This window comes from Staurois parvus, unplaced genomic scaffold (genome assembly GCF_062004578.1).
Source record: "Staurois parvus isolate SC_StPar_1 unplaced genomic scaffold, SC_StPar_1.0 ptg000051l, whole genome shotgun sequence".
NCBI lineage: Eukaryota > Metazoa > Chordata > Amphibia > Anura > Ranidae > Staurois > Staurois parvus.
Genome location: NW_028317847.1, coordinates 692,415 through 700,215, shown reverse-complemented (window position 1 = coordinate 700,215; position 7,801 = coordinate 692,415). Strand labels below are relative to the sequence as shown.

The 7,801-nt window shown below is 52.4% G+C and overlaps 1 long non-coding RNA gene across 1 annotated transcript in view; it reads right to left on the bottom strand.

Moving 5' to 3' along the window:
- Positions 1–1,017: 1,017 nt before the first annotated feature.
- Positions 1,018–7,801, bottom strand: part of LOC149470164 (uncharacterized) — a 126,395-nt gene continuing 119,611 nt past the window's right edge. Inside the window, exon 4 of the long non-coding RNA XR_016310136.1 lies at positions 1,018–1,204. This is a non-coding gene — a long non-coding RNA (uncharacterized LOC149470164). The remainder of the gene's footprint in view (positions 1,205–7,801) is intronic.

Below are 7,801 nucleotides of genomic sequence, written 5' to 3'. Positions count from 1 at the left end.
TCCCCTTTGGTGAACCTCTTCTGATGAAAATCTCCTCATCCACCCTTCTTTCTTGAGAGTGTCCCTGAACAAGGGATTCCAAGATCTGCAGAGAAGTAGTCCCAGTGAGAACTAGTTGACCGCCCTCTTCCTTCCTTGGCCCAGGTGGTGCAGAAGGACTCACACTGTCTTTTTCCTGGAGCTTAGTGGGTTGTTGCTGCTTTCAGGCCTTATGCTGGGCTGGCTCCTTCCCTGCTGACAGGCTGTCCTTCCCAGTAGACTGTGGGACAATGGAGATTCTTCTGTCCAGCTTCAGCCTGTAGGTAGGCTGCCCTCTGCTAGGGCCCCCTCCCAGGCTTCACACTCCAGCAACTTCCTTCACCCCCTCTTCCACCCAACTCTCCTGCTGTTCAGGCTCTCCCACATTTAGGGCTGTCCTAGCCACCATGCCAGGCCTCCTGCCTGGGGATTAGCCAGGTTCCCTCAAACATGCAAATCCAGGCATCCTCCCCTCCTCTGCCCCTCTAGAAAGTTCTAGAAAGTTCCAGCAGTTTCTAGAATGATGGGAGGGCTCCAGAAGCCCTGACCTGTATAGCATCCCAGCCTGATCTGAGGCAACCTCTCTGCCTGACTCTCAGGCTGACTCATCCCAGGCTTCTTGCAAGCCTCTGACTCACAGACAGAAGTTCTGTATAGCTAAAGGGGGCTACAGACAGACATACAAATCCTTTGATAGGTAAAACCTATCCCTATGCAGTATGTATTTCATCTGTGTATTTAGCTGGAGTTCAGCTTTAAGTATCAATGTATCAAGTTATATTAAAGAGGAGAAAGCTGGGATGTCGAGGACCGTGTGACCTCTGTACTGGAGAAGGTTTTCAATCTGTGGGCGGCTCAGCCATGCTACAACCAACACGCCAGCCATAAATCACACCACCTTCTGTTTACCACTGTAACTGATCTCCAAAATCAGGATCAATGCCGCTCATTTCTGGAACTGGAAAACAAGTGTACATGAAAGAGAATGTCAAGACAGACAACATTAAAAAGGTCAGCTTTTAATTCACCTTGGCTGCCTGCGGATTCCTCGCGCCATTCGGATGAAAATCATTTGGCAGGATAAAATGATTGCATTATGCAATTTTTCTCTTTCATTTATTTTTCTTGTTTTTTTTTTTTTTGTTTTGTTTTATTAGAAGATGACCCAGCACCCTTGTAGAAGGACCTATAAAGGCAATTGCACATTGTGTAAATCTCAATGTAATACATAATTTGGCATACTATTAAGGACAAGGCGAAAAAGGAATGAAAACATTTCCTTTCAACTTATACAAACTAGCCATTGTTGAGATGTATTTTTTTTATTTCCACTAAACATAAAAGAAAATTGTCCTTTATTGCAGATATATGAATGTACTGATTAAGTATGATGCAATGTCCTGCTGAATAGATATTTAGAAAATGGGGTATGAAATATGACTGGTCCATTGTAATTGTAAATTCAAAAGTACTGGCTTTATGATTGCATCTTTTTAGATGTATTCAGGCTTTGAAGTGATTGTAAAGTATATTTACCTGGTTCCTTCTCTTCTGATTGTGACTCCATAGGAAGTCATATGCTCTGGGGGCACACCTGTGAGCTTGATCCTGATCTGCATTCCCTGGGTCCATAGACACAGACAGAGTGGCTTGGCCCCACCCCCTTCTCCCTCATCACAGGATTTGACTGACAGCATCGGGAGCCAATGGCTTCCACTTTCTCAGCAAACCCTGTGAGAGTGGGGAGAGAGGATGGAGCTGCAGTGCTTGATCGAATGAAGACTCAGGTAGGTATGGGGGGGTGATTCTGCTACCTTAACATTTTTAACTTAATGCAGGGAATGTAATAAAGTAAAAACATTTTTGGCTTTCGAACCACTTTAAAATGGAACTAAACTCTTTCAATCATCATTACCTATCTATAATCATTATGCTTCCAGCATTAGTAAGTAGGCAGGAAGATGTATTATATTTACTTGTTTTAAATTTTTTTTTCACTTCATTTGCTTCCTGGTTTCTGGTCTAGACCGACATGATGTCATACATTCAAAAGTCTTCATGTGCATTTTTTTTCTTTTATTTGGAGGAGGGGAGGAGGGGCTTTCTCAGCTAAGCCATCCTGTCTGTATGCCTGAGCTAAGGGCAGATAGATTCCAGGAAATAATGGATACATCTGCCCTTACTCAAGATAGCTGTGGCTAGAAATGATAGGGGGGTGTTTTTCAAAGTGATTCCTCAACAAAATAAATCATGGAGACATGACATGAGTGGATGGGGGAGTTTGTTTTGAATATTAATTTAGCACTACACTCTTGAGGGATGCTGTGTTTCTAGGTCTCCTGAAGCTTCACACAGTCAGGCAACATGCATTTTCCACACAGAGCAGGTCAGCGCTGCGGACCGGGCAGCAACAGACTGAGGGCTACACATGGCTGCTGTATGTAGACATCCCTGACTTTGACAAATAATCTGTTGCTATTTCAAGCAAATTATTAGGAAGAAACCTGAACAAATATACTGTATATATAATGTGCTAAGCAAACAGTATATCAGTTTAGCAACTTGCAGAAGACTGGATATGGATCGATGGGTTGGACTGATGATTATGTAACACCCTTGCTGAAATGTTAGCTACAGAATGTTAAAACCAACACAAGATGACAGTATCCTGCAAATTTAGTGACACTCACACTCTAGAGCAGCCCCATGGACCTTGTATGCTGAACCACAGGACTTTTGCTGGGGAGCCATGTATCCGAGGACTACATTTCCTAGAAGTGCTGGTGTGTGGGTGGGGGCAGATGTCAGGAATGGACTGGCCAGCAATAGTGGGACTCAGCTGCCTTATGAGCTGCAGTACCAGGGCTGGCCAGCGGGTGCTCCCAGCAATCAGAGACTCAACCTTGCAGCCAGTCAAACACCTGGAACTAATTATACTGGTGTATTTAAGGGACATTCAGACCTGCAGACTCTGCCTTGCTGTTGTGTTTCTCTTGGGCCCTGTATCCTGTTCCTGCTCTCTGTTCCTGTCTGATTCTCTGCTGACCCTGCTCTGAACCCTGGCTTGTCTGACCATTCTCCTCTGCCTGACCCTCTGTACCACGCTGCCCGCTACCTGCTGAACCTGGCCTGTGACCCCGACCATTCTCCGCTTGCTCCCCCTGTACCTACCAGCCCGACTGATATTGACCCGGCCTGCCTGACGACGCTTGCATTGTATGTACTGTTATCTGTGGGTGGTTGGTTGGTTTGTTTGCACTGTGTTATGTTTTAGTATTGCACTGCGTTTATGTTTGTATGGTTAGTGTTAATAAATTACATTGTTTATAACATATCTGAAGTCTGCGTTTCCCTGCGTCAGTCACACACCTCTGGTCATACTCGGGAGCCCTGACATTACACCAAGGCCAATCCTGACCAGAAGTGGCTGCACAGGGAAGCCATCTTGGCTTGTTGATGGGAAGGATGGATCTGGATGAGGTTGCGTATTTATATCTGCTAGTGTTTGATGACAGAGAGTATGCTTATCAAACTCTGAAGGAGTATACCCGGGATGAACTGCTAGAAGGTATACGGCTCGCTCATGTTCTAGTACAGTGGTGGGCAACCTTTTTTTTCAACTGAGCCAAATCTCGCCAAAACCACGATTGAAATTTATTTTGAGAGCCACATTTTTAAAACTGAAAATACATAGGATGGTACACTGTTTTTAGTTTCAATAAGTTTTTATAGTAATTCATCCCCCATATAGTAATTCATCCCCCATAGTAATTCATCCCCCATATAGTAATTCATCCCCCCTATAGTAATTCATCCCCCATATTAATTCATCCCCAATATAGTAATTCATCCCCCATAGTAATTCATCCCCCATAGTAATTCATCCCCCATATAGTAATTCATCCCCCATAGTAATTCATCCCCCATATAGTAATTCATCCCCCATATAGTAATTCATCCCCCATAGTGATTCCTCCCCCATATAGTAATTCATCCCCCATAGTAATTCATCCCCCATAGTAATTCATCCCCCATAGTAATTCCTCCCCCATATAGTAATTCATCCCCCATAGTAATACATCCCCCAAATAGTAATTCATCCCCCATATAGTAATGCATCCCCCATAGTAATTCATCCCCCATATAGTAATTCATCCCCCCTATAGTAATTCATCCCCCATATAGTAATTCATCCCCCATATAGTAATTCATCCCCCATATAGTAATTCATCCCCTCGATAGTAATTCATCCCCCATATTAATTCATCCCTCATATAGTAGTAGTAAGTAAGTAGCAAGTAGTAAGTCAAGTCCCTCCTGTGTCAATTCACTTACCTTTGCTCCGCGCGTTCCTCTCGCCGTGCTCCCCGCGCCGTTCCGGTCTTCAGGGCGGACTGTGAGAGGAGCCTAGCTCCCCTCACGTTCGTCACGCTGCCCCGCCTACACACATCCTGACAGCCAATCACTAGCTATCAGGATGTGAGTGGCAGCGAGACTGGCCAATCATTGCTGGGCTAGCTGCAGAGTCCTCGGCCACCCGAGAGGAGGGAGGGGAGGGGAGCGGCCGCCTGAGAGGAGGGAGAGGAGGGAGGGGAGGGAGAGGAGGGAGGGGAGGGGAGCGAGCGCCCGGCACACAGAAGAGCCGCATTAAAATGTGTAAAGAGCCGCATGTGGCTCGCGAGCCGCGGCTTGCCGACCACTGTTCTAGTAGATCAGGGCACAGAGTTCTCTGAGGTGCAGCCTTTGATTGAGGTTTGTGCTGAGTTGGTTTCATCTGGTACCCCCGAATGCAGGGATGAATTTTTGCCACCATTTAGTGCAGACCAGGTAGAGTCCCTGGTGTGGTTATTAGAGGATGATGTGGGTTACTTTCTGGAGTGTTATTCCACATGTTCACCACAGACACTAAGAGATTGTATAAACGCAGTGCAGTCATTGACCAGACAGGCTTTGTGTAAGCTCAGCTTTGTTCAACCCGTACTGCAGACATGGACAGATTTGTTGCACCCAGCCTCAGTCAGCTTACAAAAACCCAGTCCTGCTTCTAATCTATTTCCTCAAAACTCTATTCCTGCATTCCCAACAGCTCCTCCTGCCCTGCTATCTACCGCATGTCAGTACCCTGTTCCCACTCGCTGCACCTATCCTGCCTTTAACCCTGTAAAAAAGCCCTCTGTAGCAACTGCTCCCTCTCCTGTTCCATCCTCCAGTTCTTCTCTGTCTCCAGCTGCTCCATTCGTTTGCAGACCTGCGTTTACTTGCAGTGCTCCAGTAGTTAAAACCAGAAAAAAGCGAAAATTCTTTCCAACCAATACCATCCTGCCAGTATCCAAACCGGTGAGCCTGCCTTCCGTGGTTCAGCCTGAAGCCTCTACTCAGCCTGAATCCTCTACTCAGCCTGATGCCTGTACTCGGCCTGATGCCTGTACGCGGCCTGATGCCTGTACGCGGCCTGATGCCTCTACTCGGCCTGAAGCCTCTACTCGGCCTGATGCCTCTACTCAGCCTGAAGCCTCTACTCAGCCTGATGCCTGTACTCAGCCTGATGCCTGTACTCAGCCTGATGCCTCTACTCAGCCTGATGCCTGTACGCAGCCTGATGCCTCTACTCGGCCTGATGCCTGTACTCAGCCTGATGCCTCTCTTCGGCCTGAAGCCTCTACTCGGCCTGAAGCCTCTATTCAGCCTGAAGCCTCTACTCAGCCTGAATCCTCTACTCAGCCTGATGCCTGTACTCAGCCTGATGCCTGTACGCAGCCTGATGCCTCTACTCGGCCTGATGCCTGTACGCAGCCTGATGCCTCTCTTCAGCCTGAAGCCTCTACTCGGCCTGAAGCCTCTACTCGGCCTGAAGCCTCTACTCAGCCGGACGCCGGCATTCAGCCTGATGCCTCTACCCAGCATGATGAACTGATCCAGCCTGACGATCCTATTAGGCCAGTTGACTCGATGCCCGCTGTTGATCCAGATGATCCGGTACCTGATCCGGTTCCCGCTGTCGTGCCAATTGACTCAGAGCCCGCTGTCGTACCTGGTGACTCGGTGCCCACTGCCGTACCCGCTGGCGAGCCAAATGACCTGATGCCTGGTGACCCAGTGCCCGCTGTCATACCTGGTGACCCGATGCCCGCTGTCGAGCCAGACGATCTAATGCCTGGTGACCCGGTGCCCACTGCCTTGCCAGATGACGCGGTGCCCGCTGGCAAGCCAAATGACCTGATGCCTGGTGACCCAGTGCCCGCTGTCATACCTGGTGACCCGATGCCCGCTGTCGAGCCAGACGATCCAATGCCTGGTGACCCGGTGCCCACTGCCTTGCCAGATGATGTGGTGCCCGCTGGCAAGCCAAATGACCTGATGCCTGGTGACCCAGTGCCCGCTGTCATACCTGGTGACCCGATGCCCGCTGTCGAGCCAGACAACCCGGTACCTGATGACCCGGTGCCCACTGTCGTGCCTGTTGACTCGGAGCCCACTGCCTTGCCAGATGACGCGGTGCCCGCTGTCGAGCCAAATGACCTGATGCCTGGTGACCCGATGCCCGCTGTCCAGCCAGATGAGTCAATGTCTGCCCCAGTGCCCGCGGTCATGCCAGTTGACTCGGAGCCCACTGCCTTGCCAGATGACGCGGTGCTCGCTGTCGAGCCAAATGACTTGATGCCTGGTGACCCGATGCCCGCTGTCCAGTCAGACGATCCAATGTCTGACCCAGTGCCCGCGGTCATACCAGTTGACTCGGAGCCCACTGCCTTGCCAGATGACGCGGTGCCCGCTGTCGAGCCAAATGACTTGATGCCTGGTGACCCGATGCCCGCTGTCCAGCCAGACGATCCAATGTCTGACCCAGTGCCAGCGGTCATGCCAGTTGACTCGGAGCCCACTGTCGTGCCTGGTGACTCGGTGCCCGCCGCTTCGCCTGGGGGCCCGAGACCTGTCGCTCCGCCTGGGGGTCCGGCGCCCGCCGCTCCGCCTGAGGGCCCGAGACCTGTCGCTCCGCCTGGGGGTCCGGCGCCCGCCGCTCCGCCTGAGGGCCCGAGACCTGTCGCTCCGCCTGGGGGCCCGAGACCTGTCGCTCCGCCTGGGGGCCCGGCGCCCGCCGCTCCGCCTGAGGGCCCGAGACCTGTCGCTCCACCTGGAGGTCCGGCGCCCGCCGCTCCGCCTGAGGGCCCGAGACCTGTCGCTCCACCTGGGGGTCCGGCGCCCGCCGCTCCGCCTGAGGGCCCGAGACCTGTCGCTCCACCTGGGGGTCCGGCGCCCGCCGCTCCGCCTGAGGGCCCGAGACCTGTCGCTCCACCTGGGGGTCCGGCGCCCGCCGCTCCGCCTGAGGGCCCGAGACCTGTCGCTCCACCTGGGGGTCCGGCACCCGCCGCTCCGCCTGAGGGCCCGAGACCTTTCGCTCCGTCTGGGGGTCCGGCGCCCGCCGCTCCGCCTGAGGGCCCGAGACCTGTCGCTCTGTCTGGGGGTCCGGCGCCCGCCGCTCCGCCTGAGGGCCCGAGACCTGTCGCTCCGTCTGGGGGTCCGGCGCCCGCCGCTCCGCCTGGGGGCCCGATGCCTGTTGCCCCGGCTGGGGGCCCGATGCCTGTTGCCCCGCCTGGGGGCCCGACGCCTGTCGCCCCGCCTGGGGGCCCGCTGCCTGCTGCTTCGCCTGGTAATCCGATGTGCCTCTTCCCGGAGTCCAGCCCAATGTGCCTCTGCCCGGAGTCCAGCCCGATGTGCCTCTGCCCGGAGTCCAGCCCGATGTGCCTCTGCCCGGAGTCCAGCCCGATGTGCCTCTGTCCCAGGA